The following is a 22,926-nucleotide window of genomic DNA, read 5'->3' as shown; positions in this document are numbered from 1 at the left end:
GACACGAGGGGCTTGATCAGCATCTTATCCTTCTGAGCTGGATACAGTATGCATCAGAGTGCTGGCACGAGGGGCCTAAATAGCATCTTATACTTTGGAGCTGGAAATAGCATGCATCAGACTGCCCGCAAGAGGGGCCTGATCAGCATCTTATCCTTCCAAGCTGGATATAGTATGCATCAGAGTGCTGGCACGAGGGGCCTAGTCAGCATTTTATCCTTCCGAGCTCAATAGAGTGTGCATCAGAGTGCTGACACGAGGGGCTTGATCAGCATCTTATCCTTCTGAGCTGGATACAGTATGCATCAGGGTGCTGGCACGAGGCACCTAATCAGCATCTTAACTTTTGGAGCTGGATATAGTATGCATCACAGTGCCCACAAGAGGGGCCTGATCAGCATCTTATCCTTCCAAGCTGGATATAGTGCGCATCAGAGTGCTGGCACGATGGGCCTAGTCGGCCCTTCGTCCTTCCAAGGTTGATACAATTTGCATCAAAGTGCTGGCACAAGGGCTTATTCAGCATTTTATCTTCCCAAGCTGGATATAGTACGCATCAGAGTGCTGGCACGAAGGGCCTAGTCAGCATTTTATCCTTCTGAGATGGTTATAGTATGCATCAGAGTGCTGGCACGAGGTGCCTGATCAGCATCTTATCCTTCCGTGCTGGATATAGTACGCATCAGAGTGCTGACACAAGGGGCCTAATCAGGATCTTATCCTTCCAAGCCAAATATAGCATGCATAAGAGTGCTGGCACGAAATGCCTAATCAGCATCTTATCCTTCTGAGCTCAATAGACTGTGCACCAGAGTGCTGGCACAATGGGCCTAGTCAGCATCTTATACTTCTGAGCTCAATAGAGTGTGCTTCAGAGTGCTGGCACGACAGGCCTAGTCAGCACTCCGTCTTTCCAAGGTTGATAGAGTATGAATCAGATTGTGCTGGCACAACAGGCCTAGTCAGCATCTTAACATTCCGAGCTCGATCGAGTGTGCATCAGTGTGCTGGCACAAGGGCTAGTCATTCTGAGGTACAGTGTGCATGGTAGTTCTGGAAATCTTCTGCATGCTTACAACAGACAGATTGTCTGAAGAAGGGATGACAGGACTAGCTAGCCTCCCACCCTTCCGATCTTGATACATTGTGCCTCAAAGTAGCTCAATACAGTGTTTTGTGCCCTGATGACTAGACAGACAGACAGACAGACAGACAGACAGACAGACAGACAGACAGACAGACAGACAAGATAGAATTTTGACTTGCTGTCTTCCAATAAACATCAGGGACTTGGTTCTTCATGGCTTTGGAGTGTTATCTTCTTTGAGAATCCGTCACCGCATAGTCTACCTGCGCCTCATGAAAGTGCTCATCCATAGGACCGCTTATTTTGTACATGCCAAGCGCGCGGCGCCCATAGGGCTGAAAGGGCTTCAGCCCCTCCCGTCGTGTGTCCCAGATCGTGCTGCTGCAGCTCGAGCTGCTGTAGGCTAGGCTAGGCAGTGTCTGGAGTGCCCGGCATGCCAGAGTTTTTCACAGGTCTTTAAAGACCATTTGCATATTTACATACCTTTGTAAACTGGTCACCGAGGCTTAGTTTTCTTTCTGGTTCCAGTGCCCTCTGGGCCCCCTTACACTTCTATTTTACATTTGCTGTCGTAGTGTAAGAATGCATTTCATGAAAAGGAATGCAATGTAGGGTTGCCGAAAGAAAAATGCCAGCTATGTGTTGTTTAAAGAGCTTGCAAAGACCTTGTCTTGACCCTAAATAGGGTTATAAATAGAAAAGTATGTGTTCATTTGTAATGTGACTTCTCTGTCTTTGTTCCCCTTAATTATCAGTCATGGATCATTCAGGCAGCCCTAGAACACAATTAAAAAGTGCTTTCTATATATATTTGCTGTTTGAAGTTTGCACAGATAAATGCTGAAAATACGGCTTTATGTGACTGTTCATTTTTGTACCATCTGGGACATCAAAATAATGAGCTGGCAACCCTATTCATAATACTGGAAGTTTGTTGCAGGATCAGCACATTATTTATTTCCTCCTCCCTAGATCCCTGATTAATGCCATAATAGCAGGGCTTTCAGTGGGCCGGGTCCTGCCGGTGCTCAGCACTGCCGTTCTTAAAAGCAGGTGCCGAGACGGGTCCCAATCGGGCTCTACATTTTCACCTTCATACTCAGAATGGAAAAAAATCTTAACTCTGCAGCAGTTCACTGTTTTGATGTAACTTTTATTTTTTTGCTGTTCTGTATTGCCAAACTCAAAGTGCTTTACATCAACACCAACAAGGACGTCTTTATTTATTTTTTGGTAGGCACGGACGATTAAGTGATTTGCCCTTATAACACAGGATGTTGAGCCGAAGCTGAGACCGACCCCTGCTTATTCAGCTCCAAAGTTGGCAGCTCTAGCCATTACGCCACAACCGCTTGCACAAGAACTAAAACATTTTCTATTATAATATACCACAAAGCCATAGATGTATGTATGCATGTAGTATATTTATCTTATGCAACTAACAACGTTTGACAAAGCCAATAGTCCTGGCTTGTTGTAGGTGCAATGTTACTTATTTGGAGGCAATAACAGAAGCAGCGAAATACCAGTCGGGCAGCACATTATGCTGAGCACAGATTTTTAGCATAAATGTTTTAATTATATCGGCCATGCCCCTTTGAGAAACCCCCCCCCCATTTTTTTTATCCCACTCAAAGCCCTGCCTATTAGCAATAGTTTAACTTTTATCTGAAACCCTACACCGCCGTCAATAACATGCTGAGTTACTCCAAGTGTCTGGTAATGCACCCTGCATCAGACCACTCACTCCTCATTCTCGCCCCTTCACTTTCATGCTCACCTTGCACTCATAGCGATCACAATGCACTCACACTGATCACCATGCACCATTTACCCACTCAGCCTGCACTCACAGTGATCACTCTGCACTCACAATGCACTTGCGCTGTTCACCCTGTACCTCACCCTGCAGTCACACGAGCACACTACTCACCCTGCACTTATGTGACACTTCACTCACCTGTTCCCCTCAATCCTCACTCTGCAATCTCAGTCAAACAAGCCCATCACTAACCATGCATTCATTAGTTCCACTCTGCACTAACATGCGCGCCCAAATTCACATGGTCACCTCACTCACCCTACTCTCACACTGTTGCATCGCTCACCGTGCACTCACATGGGCACTCATGCCACCCACGCAGCGCAGAGGATTAATGTGCCTGCTACCAAGAAAGTGTACCAAGCAGATCACAGAACTGAGTGTAAGCAAACTATGAGTAGTGCTATAAAAAATGAAATGTTTGTCAGAAAGGTGCTACAGCAAGATGAGGTGCATTGTTGGTGAGTGGTAGTGAGAAAATTCATGAAGGAGGAAATGGGGCAGGGGGCCCCAAAAAAGACTGTTACACTGTGTGCAAGGAGTGTTAGCCAACGTCAGGTCGGGGAGGAAATCGACGTCGTTTTAGGTGAAAGGGAATGACGCATCAACTTTAAGACGAGGAGACGACATGAACAGGTAAGGGGAATATAAATTAAGAAAATAAAAATATGGATTGAGGGTAACGGGCAGGGTTAATTATAATAAGTATTGGGGGCTGAGGGGTCAGGTAAGGGTACAGGGGAGGGGTATAACCTTTACCAAGAGTATGCCATTACCATGCATAAATTTACAACAAAAATCGTTGTAAAACTATGCGTGGTAAAGGAATAATCGTGGTAAAGGTTATGTGTAGAAAAATCATTCCGTTGTAACACATGCGTGGTAAAGGCATGCGTTGCAACGGAATGCGTAGTAACGACATACATTCGAGAGTTTCAAAATTGGAGCAAGGTCCTCGCATTTCAAAGTACTAATGTGGCACTTCCTCTGTTGCTTTTTAAATGAGTGAAAGGTGTCCTAAATACAAGTTAGAGGGAAAACAACTCGTACAACAAGGGCTCATAGTAAAATAATACGAACATAGAAGACATGCCACCAAGCCTTTCAGGTCATGTGCACTGTTTTAATCATCCTGTTTACGGACTGTCACTTCCAATCATATGATTTCTCATTATTTGTAAACAAACTGGTGATTTCCTTTAAAAATTGTCATGAGGGAATCAACATACGGCGTCGACTCTTAACCCTGTTTGAATGAGTTGGCTCCTCGGCTTTAGAGCAGAAAGGGTGCAGTTCCAACAACGGCTACACTATGCACCATATAGTAGGTACTTATAGTTCAGTTAAACATGCCAATTAGGGGCATGCCAATTTCACCATATTGAAAGGGGTAATACAGGTACTTTATTATTGGTTAGCAGGGGTAAACTACACAGAGTTGTACAGCCAGTAAAAATATAGGGTCCAGCAAATGGCGAACAATAGAAGGGGACCCTGAAAAATTGGCACATTTCCTATGGATATGGTAATGTCTATCACTTTTTTAATGTTCTCTTCCCTATATATTATCAAGTATTCATGACAATTAATTATTAGACCTATAGATCAGACACAGAGTAGTAGACCATCATTGCTATTACTTATGGCATATTATAGGCTAAAATATTAGTCTTGATAACTTCTGCTTTTTAAATGAAATCCCCTTAGATTATCATTGTAAATTAGTTCCAAATAACTCGACTAAGAAGGCTATTATGATGTCGTGTGGAAAGCCTCTGACTGACAGCTGGGTTCTCCTAGACCGCGTCAGAACCCATCCGCCCGACTCGGTCGGAAACAATTCCAACCTACCGACAACGATGCTCGCGGTCAGAAGGGGAAGTATTCGGTCATTCCGAATGGGTTCTGACCAGCAATCGGAGAATCCGAGCCAATCGGAGCTGATTTGTGCAGTTCTACGAACAGCGTTTCCAACCGACCGATTACGATGTCGGATTCTGACAGCATTTCCCATCGGTCTGTCTGACACAAAAGGCTGGCGTAAACTGAGTTTGGGAGCCCCTAGCAGGCCATCCTTCATCCTGGGGTCTCCAGTTGGGGGCTGAAGGGTTACCCAAGGGACCCCCCTGTAAAACCATGCACTGTGTGGCAAGCACCATGGGGTGCCCGCGACAGGGGGCAAGGTTTTCCACAGACACCCCTTTTCCCCATAGGAGCCTATGTTGTCAGTCAGAACACAGGCTCCCATAGAAGTCAATGGGAGTCCTTCCGAACGGTGTTTGGAAGCCTCGTAATCGGTCATGCGGAACCAACGATTGCGAGTCGGCCGTAACCGAATCTGACAAGGAGTTGGGCGAAAAGTTTCTACATGACATTGTAATTTGCCCCTAAGTATGAAACTTGTGCCAAATATAAAATATTTGCTACAGAACAAAATTGAATAATTTGTGATAGGTTTATGTTTTTGACGTTTAAATGTGATTCCATTTTGTCTTTTATAGTGTAATTTTTCATACTTTTCGAATGCTTATAATGGTGATATCATGTGATGTTTTTATGAATTGTGAGTTATTGTAATATTTGAAAATTTAAGAATGTGATCATGTATTTATCTTAAAATGTGACTGATATAAAACATGACTGTTAACGGGATCTATTTGGTTAAATTGTTTCTTTTTTCTCAATTTTTCTTATTTCTCCTAAACTTATTTTCACCTGTCTGCTCATACTTCATTGATCTTAAGACTGTTTTTATAGAAACACTTCTGCCCTGAAGTAGCACCTGACTATTTTGAGTGTCACAAACACATATTGGAAGGTTTAGCTGGTTTCTTCAACATGATTTTCTTTCATTGTTTACAAGAATATGGATTTTTTTAAATATAAAAACAAAATGAAAAATATAAATACCTTTCCACTTTCAAATGTATTGCTGTAATATTTTTTTACCTTAGAACTGACTTTCTTTAGTTCATGTGGTGCAGTGTTTAGTGAATAGACACTGTGCACTGATGTCTCTTGCCAGTCTTAAAGTGACCCAGTATCCTTTCTCTTTCTTTCATTTCAGTACATTTCTGTGATCACTTTACCTATTAAGAATGGCTTACAACCCCAAATCCAAGTTCATAAGTTTTCAATGTTTTTCGACCACAAACAGTGATACATCACATACTAATTTCTTATTTGGAATTAAAGCTGCAACATACACCTGCCAAAGAATGACTCGGTATAGAATCGCAATCCCATTTTAAAAGTTGATAACATTTTAATCTTAAAATTGGTTAAGTACCGAATACAAATATTTTTGAGCTTATAAGTAGCAATGTGGACTTTTTTTAACAGTAAAAGTATAAACCATCTTTTCTTAATTTTGAACTGGAACAAAATACCAATTGAGCTATTAGATTCAGGATGTATTTACACTAATATCACACTAACATTTTTGAGTTTTGCCAAGCTCTACACCCTTTACTGCTGCCTCAGCTTTCCACAAGGGAGATGAAGTTCATTTGGTGCATAGTACAGAAAAAGATGCTCCACTACTGATAGGATTAACACAGTCTTTTATTATTGGATGTTCAGCTCAATGTTTGCCCCAGGAGTGACAATTGAGGAATAAGTACAGTGAATATCTCCTGGCAATGATTAGAAAATTCTTCTACACCCTTTTACTGACTACAACAAGGCTTCCTTTTAAGTAAACATGGATTTTGAACAGTACATATTCTTGAAAATAATACTAAAATCACATTTACCAGGCAGTGAAATGAATTAAAACACTTATAACATGCGTCGTAGACACTGAAAAAATATATATGGGAGCTGGTAGTTTATGAGCATCCTGAAAACGAACGCACCTAATTTTCTGTAGCAGTTTCTTAATTGCCCAGTTTTGTAGATGACAAGCAAATTCAACACTAGAATCAAATCATTGCATTCACCCAAATCTGAACCCAGGAACACATGACTAGCTCAATGTGTATACAAAGTAAGAGATGCCACCATAATGTGTGATCAATGAAGGTTTGAGCTCCAGATTAAAAGAAAAAAAATGCTTTTATTGATAATTAAAACTATTCAATATAGAATTGCAGGTCAATTAAAACAATTCAATATAAGATTACAGGTCTGCAGATAATTGGTTGTGATTAAAAAGTTCTGTTAAAATGTCCCATATGAAGTAAAGCGCACATTCTCAATTATATGTTTCTATTCATTGCCCAGTGTCCTGTAATTTTCAATGCATTTTGTTAATAAATTCTGTAATCTGCTAATAAGCAAGCTGTTGTTGCTGCACAAACACAAGATGGCATTAGAGCATGTTGTGGTTTTTGCTTCAAGAAAGTTCCGAAGCAGAACTGTTTTCTTTCCGTTTCAAAGGCCAGAAGTACATAGACGACATGACCTCGCATCTCTTTACGGTAAGTGAAGAACAGGCATACCTGGGTGAATGTTATGTGTTTCTTGGTTTCGCCCACATGGACCTGCCCACAGCACAGTCCCTAAAAGGTTATTTTTGTAGTCTATGCCAATAAAAGGCTCAAATAGCTTTGCATGGCCATGTTGGTAAAGGTGTCCGCTACTAATTTGGCATGATGCGTTGTTCAGGCTCTTGATATATATATATATCAGTTTGGCCATTATTTTGCAATGATCTCTCTTTCAGGATAGCCTGAATCCAGTGGCACAGTGAGCCGGGTACCCACGTCTGGGCATACCCGGCACACTTAGAGCGAGAAAGCAAGAGACACACAGTTGATCGATGGAATGCAGATCAAATCAAAACATTCACCCTCGAATCAAGAGATCTGGGTTAATTCCATAATTCTTTTGCTCACCATGCCACCCCAGTTTAGATGTGGGTCCTGTGCTCTCCATGCCACTGGAGTCAAGCTGTCCTGGCTGATGAGGGGTGAAACCCCGAAACCGGTCCTAGGATGCTTATTTCCATGTCCAGGGAGAGACCTGGCCTGGCAGTTCGTGCTGGACTATTCCCATTGGGCGCAGGGTCAAGACTGATTTGCATATCGCTGGGTTTCAACTGGAATGGCATGGGGAGTAAAAAAGGATGGATTTAGGCCCAGATCTCTGTACTGGGGTGAGTGTATGACATTGTACTGCATTCTGCCCATCACTTGTTTCTGCACTGTATTGTAAATACAGCGCATCCATGGTGGCTCAAAGACATTTTGCTCTGGCACAAGGAAACTGACGCATCTATGCAGATGAGTCAGTTCCTTGTAAATCTGCCCCTCTGTCTCTACTGGACCCTCACTTTTGTACTTGACAGTGCTGTATCAGCAAAAAAAATCTGGAATCTGTGTGACAGGTTTGGAGGCTGTACCTAACTAAAGCCATTGTGGAGGGGGGGGGGGGAGGGGTAGGGAAGGTAGTAGGAGGAAGAGGAGGAGGAATTGTAGAACAATAAGGGCCAAGAGGCGAACCAATAAATGGGAGCCACGAGCACCAGGACTTGAAGAACCAGGCCCAGGAGGACCTAATCTATGATGACTATGGTTACCAGTGCCAGAGGGGGCCAGGTACAATTAGACAATGAGGAGCATGGCAATGAAAAACAGCACTTGGGTAGGATAGGATAGGATAGGATAGGATAAGATAAGATATAGTTTTGTAGAGCGCTCTAATGCCGAGGCATCTTGGTGCTAAGAAGTGAGATAGGGGGATCATAGCGGCTAAGGCTAATTTTTCGAGAGATGGAAACAGCCATGTTTTTAGTGTCTTCCTGAAAAGTAGCCTATTAGACAGTAGTCTCAAGGAGATGGGCAGCTGATTCCACAATTTGGCTACACAATATGACAAACTCCTGCCACCCCATCTGTCTTTACGGATCTTAGGAATATAAATGATACCAGCGTCAGTAGATCTAAGGTTTCTGGGGGGGATATACCAGGACAAACGATTCTGAAAATCGGCAGCCCCTCTGCCAAATAGTGCCTTATGGACCAAGCATAGGGCTTTGAACTCCATCCTTTGCTGGATCGGGAGCCAATGCAATGACCTAATAGCAGCAGAAGTGGAATGTCCTCTAGGAATATTTAACAAAAGCCGAGCAGCAGCGTTTTGTATCGATTGTAGTTTTAACCTCTGGGCTTTATCAATGCCTATAAAAAGAGCATTGCAATAATCCAGCCACGAGAGGATAAGGGCAACCACTACTGATTTCTTTAGATCTTGGGGGATAAAAGGAAATATCTTCCTAAGAAGCTTCAGTACGAAGAAGCAGGATGAAGTTACACTGTTAATCTGGTCCGCAAAGATAAGCCGGTCATCAAAGATAACCCCAAGGTTCTTAACTTTATGAGACGGAACAGGACATTGACCTGCAGAGGCACCATGTAGGGTTCCATATGGATGGCCCATTGACAAACTCCATCACCTCGGTCTTATCAGTATTAATCTTGAGATAGTTAAGACTCATCCATCTCATGATATGAGTCAGGCAGGTATGGAAATTGACGGCAGTGGCCTCAGACTGTTTGGATACAGCGATGACAATCTGTTAGTCGTCTGAATAAGAAACCAACGAAAAACCATACTCTCCGATTAGTGCAGCAAGTGAAGCGACGTATACATTGAACAGTGTGGGTGACAGTGCAGAACCCTGCGGCACTCCACACGCTATGCAGAATGATTCAGATTGTAGATTTTCCCAATGTATACTTTGCTGCCTAGAGGCCAGAAATGAAGAAAGAAGGGACAGAGCCAATTCCCCAATCCCCACTGCCCTCAGCCGTCTTACTAACACTGTGTGATTCACGGTATCGAATGCTGCTGAGAGATCTAAGAGAATGAGGATGGCTCTGCCCCCTCCATCCACTTGTCTGCGAATTTCCTCCGTTGCCATGATCAGGCTACTAGGACGAGGGCAATAAAGATCAGGAGAGCAAGGAGGATGTGGAACAAGGGTATCTGGACCCAGTGGACAAGGGCCGAAGGAACAGAAAGGCCAGATGTAGAAGGAACAGGAGACCCTGGAATATAACGACAAGGAGGGCTATGAGGGTCTGTATGCACCAACCAGGACCAGTGGGACGAGACAACGAGGGCCAGGAGTAGCTGACCCAAGTAGATAGACTAATGAGGACCAGTTCCAGGAGACTAATGGAGAGAAGAACCAGAGACAGGAGGGTCAGACCACAGACCAGATCAAGGAGGACCAAGGGGCCAGTAGCAAAAGAACCAGGACCAGGTTAGAATGCCCAGGGATTTTAAAGGAAGTCTAGGTCCAGAGGAACAAGATCAGAAGTTCCACGAGTATCAGAATTCAACCAGGTTACCAAGAACTACATGAACCATAGCAACCCAAAACATAAGAACTAGGAGGACCAGTACCAGAGTAACAAGGTAGACCAGACCCAATAGGGCCATTACTAGGAGGACTATGATAGAGAGGCCAATGATCAGATTGACAAGAAGAAGAACAAGGTAGAATGGGCAAACCAGGAAACCAGGAGGACTAGTAGGAGTAGGAGCATTGGTGGGGCAGGAGGACCAGGAACTATGAGGGCTAGGAAAACCAAGGCCACTTGAACAAGCACCAGAAGATCCAATACAGGAGGGCCAGATGAAGGAGTGCCTTGAACTAAAACCAGGACAACGTGGACCAAGGCCACTAGGATCATAAAGATTAGGAGCCAGCAAACAAGGGGACTAGATAAACCAGGGTAGCAAGACCAATATAACTGACAGACCAGAATTAGGCTGGGGTGGATTAAAAGGTCAAGGACCTAGAACTTGTGAAACAGGAGACCCGGGATATTAATAACTTGGAGCAGGAGTGCATAGGAATGACGACCAGTCAAACCAAGCCCATGAGGTCCAGGGACAGGAAGTTCTTAGACTAGTATGAAGGAACATCAGAACTAGGAAAAGCTAGGGTGATCTTTGACAGGACAAGTTATTGCAGAGCTGTGCAGGCAGGGACTAGAAGACTGAGGGCCAGGAGCATCAATACTAGAATGAAGAAGACTACGAAGATTAGGACCTGAAGGGTATATGGCCAGAATGCCCAGGATACTAGGATAAGCAGGAAAAGAATTTGGAAGACCTAGGAGGGCAGTGCCAAGAGCACCCAGAAGACCAGAGCAAAACACTAGGTAAACCAAAATGATCATGACCAGGAGGACTGGTATAGGGCTAGGAGGGTAAAGACAATAAGGACCTGGGGGACCAGGGCTTGCATTACCAAGTTGGGCAGAACAATCATTACAAGTAGCGTACCAGGGTGGGGAGAATTTGAGGTAAGAAGGCCAACCAACGTCTGTAAGACCAAGTGAATTGGACAGTGGTGGGAAAGAGTACCACAACAAAAATGACCAGGCTGAGGGAAACATGAACAAGGAGAAACTGGATCAATGTCTGCTGCACTAGTAAGACTAAATGGACCAGGAATAGATCCAGGAGAACAAGGACCTCCCAAACCAGGCTGGCAAAGTCCACAGGCCTGATTGCGAAATGAGGCATTATTTATCGCCCCCTGATAAATAATGATACCAAGGGATATGTTATTTATTAGGTACGTTCGACACCTATTATGCAGCTATGGCCCGTGCAGGTAAGAGTGGTGGGGTGGTGGGGATTTCTACAGACGACAACGAGGGAAAACGACTTATTTATTCAATTTTCCCACGTGGTCATCTTTTGAATAGCCCCCCCAACCCGGCCCAACTGCAAGTACCTGCACTGGCCTTGACTGCTATTATGAGTTTATGGTTATAACATGCATGTTGTTGTGTTTACCGCACCAAACTCTGTATGATATGGTACATACCATATGTTTTCCTGTTAAACTTTGGCTGGTTTGACCTGCCAAAATGTAATGAATGTTCAGTTATTTAGCGCATCTAATAATTACCTGATGCGTTTAATAAAACAAAACTCACAATTGTGCATATACCGGGGATTCGACACAGGACGGAATTTAATGAGGCGTCCATAATTATGTTCTAGGAGTGCCAGGATACGAGAAGCAAGATGTATCAGGATCTGCGGGCCAGGGTTAGGAGGTTGATGGTGAGGGGAACCAGGACACTGTGACTAGGACAAAGAGGACCACAAAGGAACAAGGCCAGATAGACCAAGACTGGGGGAACTAGGGAGGCCATGATGGCCAAAAGCAAAGTTTATGATAAAAGCCGCAAAAGGGCAAGAAGGACCAGGATGGCCAAGTCTAATATAGCAGGTGGCTAGGGTCCGGGGGAACTCGCTCCAGGAGAACCCAAACTACAAGGAACAGGAACAAGAGGATCAGAGCCAATGGGCACAGAATTTTGAGCAAGACAAGGACAATGAAAAACAAGAATAGCATAACCTTAGCCATGAGTACCAGGCAGCTGAGACCAGGTACACAGGCAGCCAGAATAAGAAGGAAAAGTTCTAAGAGGATAAGGAAACAAAGGACAAAGAGGACCAGGAAGATAAGGGCAAATAGGATCAGGACTTGTGCCAAGAGGACCAGGGTGAGGAAGAAAAGGAGGATCATGTCCAGGGATATCAGGACCATGAGGATGACAGCCTGAGAGGCAGATCAGGAGGACTAGGACTGGACCTAGATGTCCATGAGGGCCAGGACCAAAAATACGAGGCTCAGGAGGACCCAAACAAAGGGAACGAGGACCTAGAGGGCCAGACAATTGGGTGCAGTGCCAGAAGGACTATGAGGACAAGGGACAGGGCCAGGAAGAAAAGGATGATCCAAAGAAGGAAGAAAAGAGCTAAGAGGATAAGGACTTAGAGTGCCCGGACACAAGAGGCCAGGCCACAGAGGAGACCATCAGGACCAAGAACTGATGTCCCGGGAATCAGATCAGCAGGGTGAGAGGATCAGAAGGACCAGGTTACATGGAGGAGGGATTGGAGAATCAGGATAAAAAATAAGGGAGAGCTAGTAGAGGGGGACCTGAAAGGGCCAGAAAAGGTGAAAGACCAGAACCAAGAGGATTAGGCATACAAAGATCCAAAGGAGGAGGAAAAGAAAAGAATGATCACGACTAGTGGGCACAAAATCAGGAACAGGCCACTGATTGTGAGGGCTACAAATAGAAAACCATTACTAGGCAAACTAGACTGAGACTAACGATAAACAGGAGGACAGGAATGAAGAGGAGCTGGCCAAGCAACCAAGGCAACAGGACAAGAACAAAGAAGAACAGGGCAATGAGGACCAGTGGGGCCACAGCCAAGGAAATAATGTAGTTCAGAACACAGAAGGCCAGAGTATCAGGACCTTGTATACAAGGGCAAGCAGGTCCAAGATGTGGAGGAAATGGAGGACCAGGACATGAAAGGCCAAGATGACAGGAACCATGATGTTGGGTGGCTAAGAATGGTTAAGAACTGGATGACCTAAACAAGGAGATTTAGGATAAAGATAGTCCAAGATGACAATGAGCAGTAGGATCATGGCATGACATGTTGAAGGAGGACCCTGAGAACCAAATCAGGTCAGAAGTAGGTGGATAGGGAATTGAGACCAGAGACCATATGGGGAAGGATTAGGTGGAGTACAGGAATCAGGATAATCAGGAACAGGACTAGGAGGAACAGATAGATCTGAACCCAGGGACCAGCACATGAAGTTCCAACTGTAGCAGAAGGACTAGGACCTGGGGTGTTAGGACCATGCTGAAAAAGATCAGGGGAACCAGGACAACCAAAGCCATGAGGACTAACGGGACCAGACCAGGGCCGAAATGACCAAGCCCAGCATAAGAGTTCCTAATAAAGAGGACCAGGACCAGTGGAGGCAGTTCAAGGTGGAACATAAGGACAAGTACCAGGGAAAAAAGAATCAGGATGTCCCAAACCAAATCCCTAGAAGAACCAGGCCAACAGGGCAAGGTGAATAAGGAGCCACCAGACCAGCAGGATCGGGATGAGGATCAGTAGTACCAGGATTATGCGGACCAGGAAGGGCTAAGACAAGGATGAGCCAGGAGCAGGGCCGGAAAGACCTTGGTCACGAAGGACTTCAACCGGGACCTCTAGATCTAGAAACCACTAGCAGGGTGACCAGAATTAGTTAGACCAGGACCAGTATGAGGATCAGGAGAATCAAAACAACCCAGAAACGGAGGACTTGGAACAGGACTGGGAGGAGGACAAATGCCTACAGGCCCTGAAGTGTTTGGATGTGCAAGAAGAAGCCCATGAGCAGGTGGACACCTATCTGGGTCTAGGACACGTGTATTAGTATATCCCTTTTATAAAGGGTTCTTATTCATGCCTTTAATATTGCCAACCCCTGGAACTGGTAATGGTTTGCTAAAAAAGCAGAGCATGCAAAGTAAAAAAAAATCCAGGACTATTACAATCTGACCTTTGAGTGTAGAATATGTGGTCTTATGCTGGCGCAGTAGTCTGAGAGTGGATATGAGGGCATAGAAACTGACACTTGACAAAAGAGTGTAAAGGTGGATGGGTGAAAATTAGTGCGGTCAGTGAAGGATGGCAGTGTTTGAGAAAACGTAGATGATTGGAAAAATGGTTACTGGCTAACAAAGTGGTCAAAGGGATATGGCAATCAGTAAAGGGTAGCTCAAGGCAATAACAAGGCTCTGATGAGCATAAGAGGGGTGATGGAGGCTCCAGATCAATCATCTAAGATGGCCCATAGAGGTGTTCGGTGGACCTCCAGTTCTTTGCTCTTACAGTGCATTTGTGTGCATGTGAGACAGGTTTATAGCAAAGGACAGATCTACTAAGAAGTCACTAAATGCAAGGCAGCAAGACAACTCTAGCTACACTGCTTTATGTGACAAGGAGATTGCAGAAATGCACCATAGCTACTAAGATATGATGCACTTCTGCTCTCCCCCTGCGCAGGCACACTGTGTGCTGCCTAGCGCCAACGCAGGCACCCTTGTACCATGCACAAGGGTGCCTGCATTATTAGTAGGAGTTTTGTGCAGGATGGGGCACCTTCCTGCACAAAAACAATCCTTTGAGGCAGCATGCAGCACACATAGAAAGAGGAAGTAACATGGTTGCAATACAGAGATTTCACCTCATTACACCTCATTTGGGAATTGTACACTATTTTGATGGAATGCCATGGAAAGTCTTTCAATGCAGGTTAATGGAAAGCAGTGATTTGCACTGCCTTTTGTTACTCTGGGTTTACTAAGCCATGCAGAGCCATGCAAGGTGGTTTTGCATGCCTTAGTAATTCCCATTGAAGGACTTGTATGACCTTGGGTCACCTTGAGTGACGCAAGGGCAAATCATTCCCTTAGTAAATCTTCCGCTAAGTGCATAGTAGTAAGATTCCATTTGTGATGAAAGTCCTAGTGCATGGACCAGTGGAATGTATTTTATATGATGTGATTGAGAGTAGATACGGCTTCCCTACACAGTGGGATTGTATTGACTGAACCTTGGTAGATAGAGGGTGGAGACTAAAAACTGAAGTGAGGGAGAATGGAGAAAAGCGCCCCAAAAATACTCCTATCTGGTCCTTTTCAGCAGAAAACTGCTGAATAGTTCCTCCTGAGTGACGATATAGGGTACATGATGGCAGAAATGGGTAGGTCATAGTTAAAGGTGTGAAAGTTTCAGAGCTGCCCTTTAATCTGTGCCTGATGACTACTCAGAAAGGCTGATGACAACTAGATGCTGAGATCTCATGTTTCACTGCATCCTTGTACTGGATGCTTGGAATCAGTAATATTACTACTACATGAGAGCCATAACCTAGCACAAAGGCTATGTCTCAACGACAGCCAGAAAAATATGCTTGAAAGAAAAACACCCCAAATCACTGCTGAAATCTCGATAGTAAGCCCACATCCCCTGTCTGAAAATTCAGAATTAAAGTGGAACTGTGAAATAATTTATCAGTATGTCTCTGTTTATTCAGTATTTTATTTCTTCCAATATTTGTATAAAGTCAATGAATATAGATTTCTGTGAGATGCATTCCTTCTGTGTCTTTTTCTGGTTTACAGGGGAAATTAATTCATATTCCAATGACATTCAGTTCAATTAATTATAGTCCTTTGCTTGTGGCTTCTTAATAGAATACTTCCTCTGATGACCTGACAAAGAACAGGCCGTCGAAGGCAGGACTTTATACCATCTACCCTATTTTGAGTATAAAGTGGCGGTAAGGGACAGGCAAAATATAATGGACCGTCACCTGAGGGGAAAACTCCTAGGGGTATATTTATTATTATGTGATGCAACTCAGCAAGCCATCTCGCTGCGTTGTGTGACAGGGAAAGGGTAGGAATGTGCTTTATTTAACATAATGTGGTGCATTCCTCTTTTTTTCCCAGCACTGGTGCACAATTGGCTGCCTAGTGCCAAAGGAGGCCCTCTTGCACCATGGTGCAAGTGCTCCTGTGTTGTAAGCAGGATTGTTGTTCAGCACGAAGGGACACCTTCCTGCACAATCCTCTCTCCATGTGTGCTGCAAAATACAGCACACATAAAAAGAGGAAAAAGCTAGAAGAAATAAAGATATTTCTCTTTGTTACACCTCCCCTAGAGATGCATAACATTTTGGAGCATTCCCATGTCTACCAGTAATAGTAAATCCGGGAATGCACCAAAATCCATGGGTGTTTCATGGTAACAACCAACTACAATCCATGGAATGCCTCCCTGGAGCAGAGTAAAGCAATGCAGCGATTTGTGCTTCATTGCGTTACTCCAGATTTATGAAGCCACTCAGGGCCACGCAAGGTGGCCTTTCATGGCTTGATAAATTGCACTTCAGGGTTGTGTTGCTTTTGCACAGAGTTGCCTGGTGCAAGTGTGGCACAACCCTAAGATAAATATATCCCCCAGTGTGTGGGAACATTAGTAATTTTTGTTTTTTTCAAGAACAATCTCCTGCTGTGGGTGTTTGTTTTTGAAAAACGATACATTTGTTTTAAAGTTTGCTAGCCGTCCATCATATCTGACTGTACTATCCTTACACTGTTTCGTGAATAGACAGCAACCGCAATGACAGCAGTTCCTGTCAATGTAGAGAGTTGCCCACCGGGCCAGCGGACAACTCTAAATTTGGCGGGTGGAGGTCTCTCTGGATGTCGGCAGTATTGTCTTCCATCATCAAAATCATAAATCAAGCCCATTGAGTTTCTTACTTCTGTCATGAGATTGGAATGGAGCCTCTTAAATATACTATGTAGGTCATTATTTTTTGTGATAAAATCACCCTACATTTTAGATGGCCCTAATTTACTGAAATACATTTCCAGTTCTGATTTTTACTTTTAGAAATCATTGTTTTCAGGTGTTTTAGTCTGATTTGTTTACTTGAACAGAACCAGATAAATAATTCCATACCGCACAGATTTGCTGCAGAAAAAGAGATGCTCTCATAGCATGGAGCCTTTTGGTAAACCTATATCTTGTACATTCCCAAGGCTTTGTGAGTAACAACGAGTATATAGCTTTAGTAGAGTAAATAGCTTGAACTAGTCTTGCAAAGGTTCTATTCATTTTCATTAATAGTTGCATCTGCAGGTAAATGTAAAGGAGTAGGAGCATTTGTGGAACACGAAACAGCTCTATACAGAGCCTCCCAAGTTACTATGTCTTGGCTCACGGTGTAATGGAGTGGCACTCTGTGCCATATCTGTCAAAATAACTTGGAAACATTCAAACATTTGGAACAATAAGACCTATACATTAGTGACTGCATCTAAGCCAGTTTTAGCTCCAAGTGCCTCATGTTGCAAAATCAGAATGTTTGTGACCACAAACGTACTTATTATTATGTACAAAACCATTTTTATGAGTTAGAAATTTCTTTACACTAGTAAAAGGCCTTTTGCATTCATTTCTGAATTGAAAATAAGAGGGTTCATGAAAGGAGTTTCCTCCCTCCATTTTCCAATTCAGAAAATAATTAATGATAATTTGTGATTGCAGATGCTGGTGCAAACCACTGATGAGCTAACGACCAGCAGTCGACCAATTTGCAAAGGGGAAGGGGTCCCCTTGGGACAATATGTTGGCAGCCTCAGAAGGTGGAGATGTTTTCCAAAAACTGCCAGGCAAACAATGCAGAATCTCTACTTTTTACACAGTGACCAGGTAAATGTGATATTTTTCTGCTATTTGCACGGCTTCCATACAAACAGTGCAGAATATCCATTGTTTAACCAGCGGCTGAGTAAATTGTAAAGTATTTTTGCAATTTTCATGAGTGCCATCTGAATAGCGCACAATCTCTATTTTTGAGCTAGCAGCCAGGTAAATATTCATGTTTCCCTAGTATTTACAAAGCTGCAGGATGAACAGTGCAGAATCTGTACTATTCAACCAGTGGCCTGGTAAAAGGGAAGTTGTTCTGCTAATTGCACCGAGCCAAACGGATAGTGCAAACTCTCCTATATCTAGTCAACAGTAGTGTAAATATATAGGTTTTCATGCTATTTGTACGACCACCAGCAAGATAGTGCAGAATCTCTACTATTTAATCAGTGGCTTGGAAAATAGTGAAAGTTTTCTGCTATTTGCATGTCCGCAAGCTGAACAGTTCAGAATCTCAACTCTTTAGCATGCAGCCGGGTAAAGTGAAGCTTTTCTGCTATTTGTATGGCTGCCAGCAAAACAGTGCAGAATCTCTACTATTTAGTCAGTGGGCAGGTAAATAGTGAAGTTTCTATGCTATTTTCAAGACCATCTACCAAATAGTACTATTTAGTGAGTGGCCGAGTAAATATGAGAAATCACTATTTACTTGGTGGCCTTGTAAATAACCGCTACTATTTATTAATTATTGAGAAGCAGTAGGGACAGGACCTTAGGCACTGGTCAGCCTGATACTGCTCATCAATAATTAAGAAGTTCAGGTTTTGCAGTTAAGTGTCGATTGCTGACAAAAAATGTTGGGGCATATTATCAAGGAGAGGATATAAAATTATCGCTGCTTTTGCGTCCGCTTTCAGGCCGAAAAGCGGCGATAATTTTATCGCCTTATCAGCAAGGTCACGCTATCGCGTGAATCCTTGCATTAGCTCCCTTTCCCGTAATGCCCGACATGCAAAGTGGGCGTTCTGTCCCAAAATAACTGGAGAAATGTCGCTAACCGACATTTCTCCAATTATCAATGGGCACGCTAACAGGCATAGCGATAAGAAAAGTAGCACTAACCTTGGTTATCGCTGCTTTCCTTATGCCTGCTTTTAGTTTGACTTAGCCATTATATCCAATGTAAGGTGGACATCATGGCTAAGTCTGCCCTGCCCTATCAACAAGCTATCGCCAGACTTTGTGAGATTATCGCTGGATTTCCAGCGATAATGTCACATTTGACAGTTAGAGCTTGGAATTTTATCGCTTTTGAGATAAGCGTTGTTGATAGCACGCTATCTCAGATATAAAATTCCACGTTACCCGGCGATAATTATCCTAGCGCTAAGTGCGCTTAGCAATAATTATCGCCGGTCCTTGATGATATGCCCCGTTCTTCTTTAGTAAAGCAGTTAATTGCTTTTAAAGGATGTGTGTTTGTCGCGAAAGCTGAAACCATTGTGGTCATATAGCTGATAGTTCTTACCAATTTGTAGAGTCACTTTTAATTTAGTCCTCTGCTAGGGAGATGATTTCCTCTGAGGTTTGAAAAAAATCTAATGCACATGATTCCAGCAAACCATTGTCTGTTATTTGATAAGCGATTGGCTCTTTGATCTGGCTGAGTGACATGGGCTGTTTCATTAGCATCATACTATTTAAGTCTGCATGAACCGTTTGCTCATTTTCATTTACAGTTTGGGTGGGTTCTTTGGTCGCCAGCTCTGATAGCTCGAGGGCTGGAGAGCCTGCCTTTTGGATGCCAAAGAGCATTTTTGCTGTGAGCAGGGTTTTGATGGATTTCGTAAGGCGAACCATTGCCTTGTAGCATCTGTATAAGCTGAAAATACTGAATAGATAATAGAGAGATCTGTTTAGCTATTTTTTGGCAAAGTTACATCCCTTCCTAGTGGCTTATCGATTTATCATGGCCTTTTGAGTGGCTCCAGGTTACCATGTATAACTTTATTACATTTTTCTTTGGGGATGCTGCAGCAGGGATATTGATGGATATTTTATTAGTTCTACCAGTCCCTAGAGTGTTTAGCTTTTTGTGTGAGAGGGTTCTAGGAATATTGGGCCAGATGTACAAAGCATCTGATTAGCGATTTCCTAATTGCAGGAAATAGTGACTCGCAGTTAGGAGTTCGCTATTTGTAATGTAGGATACCAGTCGCTTCTAAATATACGAATCAGTATTTGTTTGGTGTGCTTTTTAGTTAATCACATACTTTAATTTCCTAAAATGAACATCTAGTCAGATTTAGCGGCTGCTGCATTCTGGCATTGCTTGATGACCTCACAACCAGGAAGTGTTGTTCAGTTGGAAATAACTGAGTGTGCATGCTGGAGATTGAGGACAGTAGCCAAACAACATCTACCTGTGTGTGCCATCCCCACATAAAGACATACAAATATCAAGAAAGGACACAGAGAAAGAGGTTTGGGACTAAAAATGCACTGGAAATATTGACAGGTGAGTGTGTTGGGCACCATGATAAACTCTTTGGGAAAATATCCCACGCAGTGCCTGAATCACAAAAGAAGAAAATATGAAAAGCAACACAGGAAAAAATAAACTCTGCTGTTGTGATGCAGAGATCCATGGAAGGAAATGAGAAAATAATGGCAACATCTCAGATCACAGACAAAAGAGACGGTTGAAAACTGTCTAATTGAGACTAGAGCTACTGGAGGAGGTCCCCCACTGCCTCAAACCAACTGCAATAGACAAACTGATAAAAAAGTACACTGACATCAGAATCAGTCAGTGAATTCAGTACAATTGATGCACCTGACATTCCAGGAACCTCTCAAGAGAAGTATAATATAGCATTGTCACATACAAAAATAAATGTGGTTCGGCAGTGTCAAAACACTTATACCTTCAATTCTTGTGTATACATAAATGGGGAATGAAATCAGTATATTAGTGTACATCAAGGAAGCAGTGAATTTCCATAGTGTGTCGTGGTAGATGTAGTGAAAACACATTAGCTTGAGTTCAATAAATTTATTAATCTTGAATCCATTTTCTAATAGATATCCATGCTCATGGAAGTGATGTGTCAGAAGCCAAGGGACATGAGGAATCTCACTCGCACTTTGATGGACCAGTTAATCTTCAAAGCCAGGACGCAGCATCCCAATCTGAATCGATGAATCCCAGAGTCACAGAACATACAGATTTAGTACAAGAAGGCTGTGCAAGAGACTTCACGGAGTGTGACCCAGGAACCTGTAGTGAGGCCAAGACAACTGCAGGGCAGATGACCACCTCTGCCTCGGATTGTGTGTTTCCAGCTCACAATCCCGACAAAATCTAGGAACTGCTAATAGTGATGAAAATATGCAACTCTTTGGAGGTTTGAAGGCATCAATGCTTAAGGTCCAGCATCTGCAACGAAAAGACAAAGAGAGAAAAAAGTATTATATTTGTCCAGCCAGTGACAGCACCAACACAACTACTAACCATCACACTCCCACCAACGTGAGAATTTGGACTACTCCAGTCCCCCAGAGCGTTGAGAATGGTTTGGGCAGCAGGTAGTATTATTTTTAAAGTAAAATTCAGTTAATAAACAACTGTTTTTGTGCTCATCTATAAATAATACAAGCAGCGCCACTATGTGGCAGCCTGCTATAAGTGCTGATGTTGACAATTTGCTGCTGTGCCACGCACCGGAAACCACTGGTTCAAATTAAGCACAGAATTATTTTGAGTCTAAAGCATAGGAAACGTCAACACTCTGAACGTATTGATGGCTTAAGTAGGTCAATTAATCGGTTTGTACATGTCACACCTACATTGTCACGGTGTACTGTCTGCCTACAAGTTGAAATGGGCCACAATAGTGGGGATGTAACTTGACACCTCATCAAATTACAAATGCTGTAGAAACAGTGTAAATATTACAAATTGCGAGTGGTACAAATGTAATAGATGCCAAATGTGAGGATCAGTCCAGTGCCACATATACTATAATTCTTTGTGACCCAGGAATCATAGTGCTAATGGGGGGAAATGTAGAAGATGCAACATCTGCTCATGGCAAACCAAAATATAGATATTATATTTCTCATTTGTTATTTTTGGTGTGCTTAGGTTAACAACACGTTATACCTTTTATTTTACATTTCTGACATTGAGCAATTTTACATAATTCTGCTTACATACGTTACCATACATGAAAATAAAGAGAGAATATGGTTTACCAAATACAAAGCATTTGTATTATTATGGTAAAATAATTTTGTAAATGTATAACTTACCCTGTCAAATAATTCTTAGTTACATCACCACGGCGTACGCAGCCTTCTGCTGTTCGCGCGTCACTGTGTTGTTGAGGTGCTGATAGCTCTTCGTCCTCCTCATCAGACTCTGACTCAGACATCCTAACTTCCAATCCTTTCCGAGTCGCAATATTTTTGGGGCATTCCAGAGATATGTCAGGAGTTTTCTAATGTTGTCTTGGTTCAAGTGATCATGCGCCCTCTAAAGTTGTATTGCAGTTCTAGTAGAATAACAAAAGTCTTAAGGTCTGGGTTACAGCTGGTGGACTTGCTGAAAGGGTGTTGAGTCTTCTTCTATTAAGCGATTTGGGTGCTCCGGGGCCGTAGTCCTAGCATAGATTGCTTCCCTGTCTTTTGGTGTGAGTGTGCTAATCTTGCTGGTCTACTCCTTCCATCAAAGTGCGCGATACTTGTACAAGTTAGACCTAGCCATGTGCAGGGGATGAAGAAAGGGCTCTTCTTAAGATTTAGCTAGCATAATTTGGTGGAGTGATGAGGACTGAGGCTAGTGCTGGCGTATTTTGATGCATTGTTTGCTCTAATTTCTGTTGTTTTTCTGTTGTTTTCTTGTGCCCTGCAGAGCCTCATAGTTTGCGATGGACATAGTTACACGAGAGCCACTTGACTCTTTAGTTTTTAAGGTTGATTTGTCTCTTTCTTCCTATTTTGCGCCTTG

Source organism: Triturus cristatus, chromosome 1_2 (genome assembly GCF_964204655.1).
Source record: "Triturus cristatus chromosome 1_2, aTriCri1.1, whole genome shotgun sequence".
Classification (NCBI taxonomy): Eukaryota; Metazoa; Chordata; class Amphibia; order Caudata; family Salamandridae; genus Triturus; species Triturus cristatus.
The sequence above is the reverse complement of the archived record's forward strand: the minus strand, read 5'-3'. Positions refer to the sequence as shown.